This window comes from Protopterus annectens, chromosome 4.part0, assembly GCF_019279795.1.
Source record: "Protopterus annectens isolate FY-2018-M chromosome 4.part0, PAN1.0, whole genome shotgun sequence".
Classification (NCBI taxonomy): Eukaryota; Metazoa; Chordata; order Ceratodontiformes; family Protopteridae; genus Protopterus; species Protopterus annectens.
In genome coordinates this window covers 815,986,831-815,994,751 of record NC_056733.1, presented here as the reverse complement: position 1 = coordinate 815,994,751, position 7,921 = coordinate 815,986,831, and positions in this window count along the sequence as shown.

The following is a 7,921-nucleotide window of genomic DNA, read 5'->3' as shown; positions in this document are numbered from 1 at the left end:
ACCAGCATTTTTGCCATGAACCTACACCTGTTGCCACAGGAAAAGTTAGGGAGCAGATGTATTTTTTACACTCATTACTGTCCATAGTGCTGACTATCGCACAATGCCACTTACCATGTGTGCACACAGGAAGGTGGAACAAGTTAAAATGTTTAATTTTATCAAGGTACAATTTATTTATTTTTTTATCTGCAGGTGTTGTTGATCTACAGGTGTTGTGTATGAGTGCTAACAGCTGCTCAGCTCCTGTTAGCATGCTTGGCTGAGGAAGGCAAAAGAAGTAACAATGTTTCTTTTTTTACAAGTTACAATTCATCTTTTTTCTCTGCAGCCATAAGGCATGTTTGCACACAAGTAAGCAATGTGCAAATGAGACAATCAAAGATGAAAGTACATTTTCTTTGTAAAAAAATCTTAATATCATTTATGCTTAAATAAATAATGTGTGACTTTAACCATGGTCTAACTTTCTTATGTCCTGTGTGCCTCAACTTCTTTACAAGGTGTGCTACACAAACAGTTGATTCACACTGGTAATTTATGCAATCCATATCATCCAAGCTGATATTAAATTTTAAATACTGACGCATCTCACTGTAGGTGCTTTAAGCCTTGCACCATGCAAATATTAATATTTAAAAAAAAGCATTTTAACATGGTTAATAATTTTACACAGCTCTGGATTTGAACTATCATCCTAATGAAACTACAAAATACAGTGGGAGTGTGCTATCTCTCCTTGCCACAGACAAGGCTTTGAGCAGCAGACCAAATCATGTGCGTACAAGCAATTCCCATTTTCTCTGCAGTATTAACAGGGCATACATTTTTATATTCTCAGCTGGTTGTGCATGTGTTGCTTAGATATTCAGGGCAATGAGTGATCACACAACCATTTATATCTTTGCACAAATGCAACTCTGTCTTCTCTTTGTATTGTTTGCAGTCTTCCCTTATCTCTGCTGTAATCTCAGACATGGCATTCTATAATGCATTTCGTATCATTCTAATTTAACTTTATGATAACACGTATATGACAGTGAAAAACATTTTTGAGGCCAGATAGCCACATTTGTCTGTTTTTGAACATAAATGATAAATGTGTGCTATTTAGTTACATTTAAAAGCTTGCTAAAGTTACTTCTACACTTTGTAAGTGTATCCTGAGTGATACACCTACTGCAGGGAAGGTAGCCTGAATTGCTGTTGTGCTTTCTTTCGCATATATTAATCATTTACAGTTTCAAGCCATTAGCACCTAACAGTGGTTACACTACGTTTACATCTGATACACATAGTCAAATGTTTGGTATTCAGCATTTCTAATTAGTTTACACCTCATCTGCATCTTCACCATGCTCAGAGGCCTGAATCTACCCTAGAAAAGGTAATCATATAGCTAGGGAAGTTGAAGGTGAGGAGACTTGTGTATTTGGACAAACCAAAAGATTGCTATTCCTTTTGGTTTATCTGCAGAGAAGACTTCTAATTTTGCTAAGGTATGCTTGTATTTTTCAAGTACATTCTAGATTTTGTAACATGTTACAAAGCAATTCATATATCCAGTAGAATTTCAAACTTTTATCTCTATGCACTTTTTATAGTTAAATGTTGGCATAGGCATTTTTGGCAGGAATTTACATTTTTCAGATAAACAGGTTATTAACTTTCATCAGAAGTGTTATTGTTAAAATTATTTTACAATCTTCTATGTTATTGCAGAGAAACGTAATGTACATGTCACTAGACAGATGTTATGCTTCTGAGATGGCCTAGGGCCACCTCCAGGGGAGTGATAGGCACAGTCAGAGGTGACTGTCAATCATAAACTGAGTTTTCTATTGTAAATGTGTACACATTCTGATAATTGTGTTAAACTCATATATACCAATTTAATTATGTGGTATTCCTTGGTTTGTGAAAATCTTCCTTTGTTGTTTTCAGGGTGGGGGAGCCACCTACCATTTGTGTGTTGCCCAATAAAAATGTGCTTCAAGTGCTTTTCTCATGAAAATGTTTAGGAATCCTGATATTTCGGTGGGAAACATAATACATTACTAAAGTGGTATTCTTTCATTTGGACAAAAATTGGTTTGTATGTGAAAGTGAGGTGGGACAACCACATAATCTTCACTTTTAATAACTGAAATGTGTGTTTCCGGTGCTTACTGTTGACAAATGTGTATATAAGCAAGACTTTAGTTAGGTGATATTTAAGTGTTGTATCCTTCTCTGTTTTATGTCACATATGATTATGGCACCTAAGTGTACAAATCCATGTAATTCTCCTTACAGTGACTCAGAAAAGTATGTGATAGTGCAGGTTTTCAGGGACCATGGTGCCTTTATGGTTGAGAGATGATCTGTGGAACCAGTTAGGAAATTACGTTAATGCAGTAGTGGGTCGCAACATGACTTATGATTATGTGCGCCATGGAGCCACTGATATGATTTCATTAGCACAGAGGATGTTGCTACACCCCTGGGATCCCTTCATTGGCTCTGCTTGACAGAGGATCAGTTAATTAATCAATGGGGTGGCGAAAGCCAACATACTCTGGCTAGGCTTATAAATGCCCTCAGGCAGATAGCTTAGTACCTACCTATGATGTTGGAGGATCGGTAGCCTCTGATGATGATGGTGGCCAAACAGAAGCAGATTCAGGAGGAGCAGATGGTGAATCTGACACTGTGATTGACATTCAGACATCCCCTGGATTTCCATCAGACAGTCAGTATGCATATGCATACCTATTCCACTGAGCCCTCAGATATTGAACATGTGGAGAGTAAGACACTTGATCAGACTCGCATGGTAAATGTGGATTCAATGCTGGTTGACTCTGGTCATAACCAAAGTGTGGGCAAGGTGCCTTGCAGGAGAGTTCTTAGGAGTGCTCAGAGGAAGCCTGCTGTCCATCGCTACCTGTCATTATGTGCTACTTGTACATTTAAGGCTGTCATGAAGGTGCAGGCACATTCCACTAGGGCCTCTGAGGACATGCTTAGGGTTTTAGATGTGGTACAGGCTGATATGCATGGCTGTCTCCATTGTGTGGCTGATTCAATGGATCGAATGACTGACACGATGGAATGGGCAGTGTCAGTGATGGAACATCTACTGGGAGGGGACAGCATCCATTTGGACATATGTCAGCAATATCATCTGCTGTTAGCCAACATGGCCATGTCTTATCATGCTCCTGTAGTGGCAATACTTCCACTGCTCCATCAGTGGTTGATGTGTCCACACCCAGAGGTGGTAGACCATAGTGTCATGTTCCTGGGTGTACTCATGAAGAAAGCTCATGCGGCAGACACGAGTCTCATTTAGGTATCACAAGCACATCTAACCATAGGCATGGATGTGCCAGTGCAACTCCTGGCAGAGCCAGTTCTTGCAGTCAGGAGTGACAACAATGAATTGTTAACTCTACTGTACCTGATTCACACATGTCTGATTTGCCAAGACATAGAGCTAGCTCACAACTTGGCTGTGTTTTTGCAGACACTCACACACACATTTCAACTCGAGTGCCCATACAGTCACACACACACATGACAGGTACATGGGTCATTCATGAGGCTTGTAGCTCATTTTTCTCATTGGGTAATTGATAATTATCTAAATCTTTCCCTGCCTGTCTTTCTTATTCACACACACACTCACTACCTTTTGTGTCAACCTTGACCTCTTGCCCCCTCCCTAAACAACACCCTGTGGAAATAATGATAACTGTGCCATCTCACTGATTCTATCTTTTGGATTCAGGGATACATAAGTCTTTATTCTGATGGACAGGGTGCATAGCTAACTAAGTGCTTAGTATATATGTGTTTGTGATGCTCTTTTGAAAATTGTGCTGCTTTCTTACAAGTTTTTTAATGTGTATGTCTTTGATACATCAGGCTTATTAGTTGCTAAAGAGCAGAAATTATTGACATAAGTCAGCTGCAAATCAATATGTGTGTATATACCTTTAAGAAGCTATCCAAGGGCTTGCACAAGTGTATAAATACTGAGCAAGTGTGAGCCTGACTGCCATTTTTTAGTTACCTGTTGAGATGTGAACATGTATGTATGTAAGCTCTAACTGTTAACTAGTTTGTTCATATGTAATGATGCTGCTATCCATCCTGATGTGTTTGCATGTATTAAAGCATCTGAATGAAACCCCAGGCCTTCTTGTTTTATGTATTAGAGATGAACAAGCGACATGGTGTCAGAAGTGGCATGTCTAAAAAGACATGAAGTCAGAAATGGGATATGTAAAAGGACATGAAGTTAGAAGAAGCGTACCGAAGGGGCAAGAAGTCAGAAATGGCTTTTCTGAAATGGTTTAAGGCACTTATTTAGATGCTGGTGGAATATACAGGAGTGGATCATCCTAAAATGTGCAAACTTCACAAAACAGGTCAGAAACGAATTTCACTCAGGTATTAAAGCTTGCTCACCACTATTTCTTTCACATAATATGAAACGGGGCATACAGAATGCTCCAAACAATATTCGCACAAACAGATATGTACAATTTTGATAAAAATATTTGAATTACTATGGAAAATGTTTGAAATAAAGTCCTAATTGCATAAAACGAATAAAATAAAAGGAAACGACTGCATTTTCACAAAGCATATGTATTTTCGTATTAAGCAAAGATATTCGAGTTATCAGAACTGCATAAAGTGTTTGCATGGTTGTGCAATGTTACAGTAAAGCTGTTTCACAAAAATACAGCCATTACAAAGCATATTTTACAGAGTACAGTCATTACAGAGCATATTTCCCAAAGTAAGGTATTTTGAAGAGTTTATTGTGCATCTGAATGTCATTATAAGCTCACAGAACAGTTTGTTCATACATAATTATCAGGGCCATATTATCAGTGTATTTGTGTATACTTCATGGGCATGGCAGATGGATTTTGAAAACCCAGTGCACTTGTGTTTGACGGTAATTAGCCCACATTGCTGATTACTGGAGAGTGTTTGAGCAAGAGTAAGACATTTTCATATAAGCTGCATTTTCTGATAAAGATGACCGTACAAAGGCATTTATTCTACTTAATTTAGCTGTGTCAGAAGCCAGTGAAAGGGAGCATTCATTTGTGTATGCACCTACTATCTGTGCTGGAGAGGAGGAACACTCATCATATTGATGCACCGGCTGAGTCAAGGGGGGACCCAGAGTTCTTGAAATGTAAATTTAGGGAAATGTGTAACCCCCAAACAAATGTTACAATGGAAAGGCACTTATTTTACACAAGGGATCAAAACCATGATGAAACTTTTGCAGCATATATAATTGACCTGAGGAATAAGGCTAAAACGTGCAGATATGGTAACTTAAGGGATGCGCTGATGAAGGACAGACTTGTGTATGGCATCAAAGATGACGCTGTGAGAAATATTTTGCTTTGTGACAGTGATTTACCTTTGAATAAGGGCATTGAGATTTGTCAGATATACAAGCTCATAGAAAAGCACACAAATATGTTTACAAATGAGAATAGCTCTAGAAGGCACAGTGACAAAGCTTGTGTTGATAGCATGCAGCACCTTATAAAAGAAAGAGACCCAAGTACATGACAGCAACTGTAACCCCTACAGCACTCACTGGTAAACCTCAGAACTTTCTAGCAAATTCCAGAACTCGCACAGTCTCAGTGAAGCATAAAAGTGAATCAGCAAACTCAAAAGGATTCATGGCTGCCATCATTCCTTAATTGCCAATTATCGTAATTATGGTAATGGTCATGAATCTAAAAGGGAAAAATGTTTAGCTTTTGGTCCACAATGTCACAAATGTAATAAATGGAATCATTTCAAAAGGTTTTGGTACATCAAAAGGCCTGCATTTTTTTATTAAAAGGGAACATTTTCAAGAACAAGTTGATCAGTTAGACAGTGGTGATTCTACTCTTTATGTTGATGGTGTGTCAGTGCTTCATGAAATGGTCAATGTAGTAGATTTAAAGACAAAGAAAGTGGTATTTTGCACTGTTTGGATAAATGGTAAACCCACAGAGCTCAAAGTTGACACAGGTTCCAAGTGCAATGTTATGTCTGCAGAAATATTTGATAGAGTGTGTAAAAGTGAAAGGCTCAGTAGTGCTTTTATGTTACTTCCAGCAGTGCAGAAGAAGCTACGACTTATTATTTTATGTGGTCAAGAGACACGTCCAGTCATTATTAGGGCTCAGAGGCAGTTTGAAAATGGGACTACTTTCATTTAATAAGGATGTCCATCATGTTACCCTCAGAGACCACTACTCTAATTTTGCATAGTACATTTTTTCTACCTATGCTGGTCTTTTCCAAGCCACACTAGACAAGCTTCCAGCTGTGTACTCCATAAAGTTAGACCCAAAGGTCAGTCCAGTTATCAGGCCAGCACATAAAGTTCCAATAGCCATGCAGGGCAGAGTGAAAGCCGAACTACATAAAATAGTGCGGCAAGGTGTGATTTGTCTAGTCAAAACTCTAACTGAATGGGTATCTTCCATGGTGGTAGGTCATAAGAAAAGCTCAGATGACATCAGAATATGTATTGACCCATGAGATTTGAACAAAGTGCTAAAAAGACCTCATCATCCAATGTGCACAGTCAAAGAAGTCGGAGCCTTGATGCCAAATATCACTATTTTTTTCTGTCTTAGATGCAAAGAGTTCATTTTGGCAAATTCACCTTGACAAAAAATCTTCATTTCTCACTACTTTTAGTACTCCATTTGGTAGGTACAGATTTTTGAGAATGCCATTTGGGCTATATTATGCAAGTGAAGTCTTTCAATGTGCAATGGAGCAATTTTTTTCTAGGTATCCTTGTGCTATCCTAGTAGACGACATACTGATAGGAGGTTGTGGTGAAGCCAAGTATGACAGAAACCTCAGAAAAGTTCTAGAAAGGGCACAAGTGAATCTTAAGCTCAACCCACACAAATGCAAATTCAGCCTATGAGAAGTTACTTATATTGATAATTTATTTACAAGTACAGGCTTATGACCAGACCCTTCAAAACAAACAGTCATTCTTGAGATGCCAGCTCCAGACAATGTTCAAGCCCTGCAAGGTTTTCTTGACATGATAAACTACCTAAGCAAGTTCATTCCAGACTTGAGCCAACTTTCAGTGCCACTCAGAGAGCTGACACATAAAGATGTGTCACGATTTTTGTTAGAGCAACAACAGAGTGCATTGGATGTTCTGAAACACAGAATTGCTAGTCCACCAATGCTCAGATATTATGATGTTCACAAACCAGTTACACTTTCCTGTGATGCTTTGAAATTTGGAATTGGTGCAGTCATTCTACAAGAGGATCAAACAGTTGCCTGTGCATCGAGAACTCTTACCCAAACTGAAATGCAGTATGCCCAGATCAAGAAAGAGCTTTTGGCAATTGTGTTTGCATGTTTGAAGTTCCATGATTATATTTATGGTAGAGCTATCCAGATTGAAACAGACCACCAACCATTAGTTATTAATCTAAAAAGGCCAATGCATTCATCTCCAGCCAGACTGCAACCTATGATGCAGAGATTGCAAAAATGCAATTTCAATCTTGTCTACAAGAAAGGCAAACTTCTTTATCTTGCTGATACATTATCCAGATCACCCAGAAATACCACATAACAGCACAAGAATGAGAACCTTGATTATGAAGTCATGGAAGTGAGACATTTTTCCTTCACATGTCTTGATGAGTTGAGAGATCACACAACCATGGATCCAGTTTTATTAAAGCTCAACCACTTTATCAGTCATTGATGGCCGTCAAAGCAATCTAGTTTACCTCAAGATGTGCAACCTTATTTTCCATACAGAGATGAGATTTTGTCTGCTATCATTATGAAAGGTCCTAAAGTCATTGTTCCAAAGTCTTTGCAACCAAAGTACATTACTATTTTGCATTGTGGT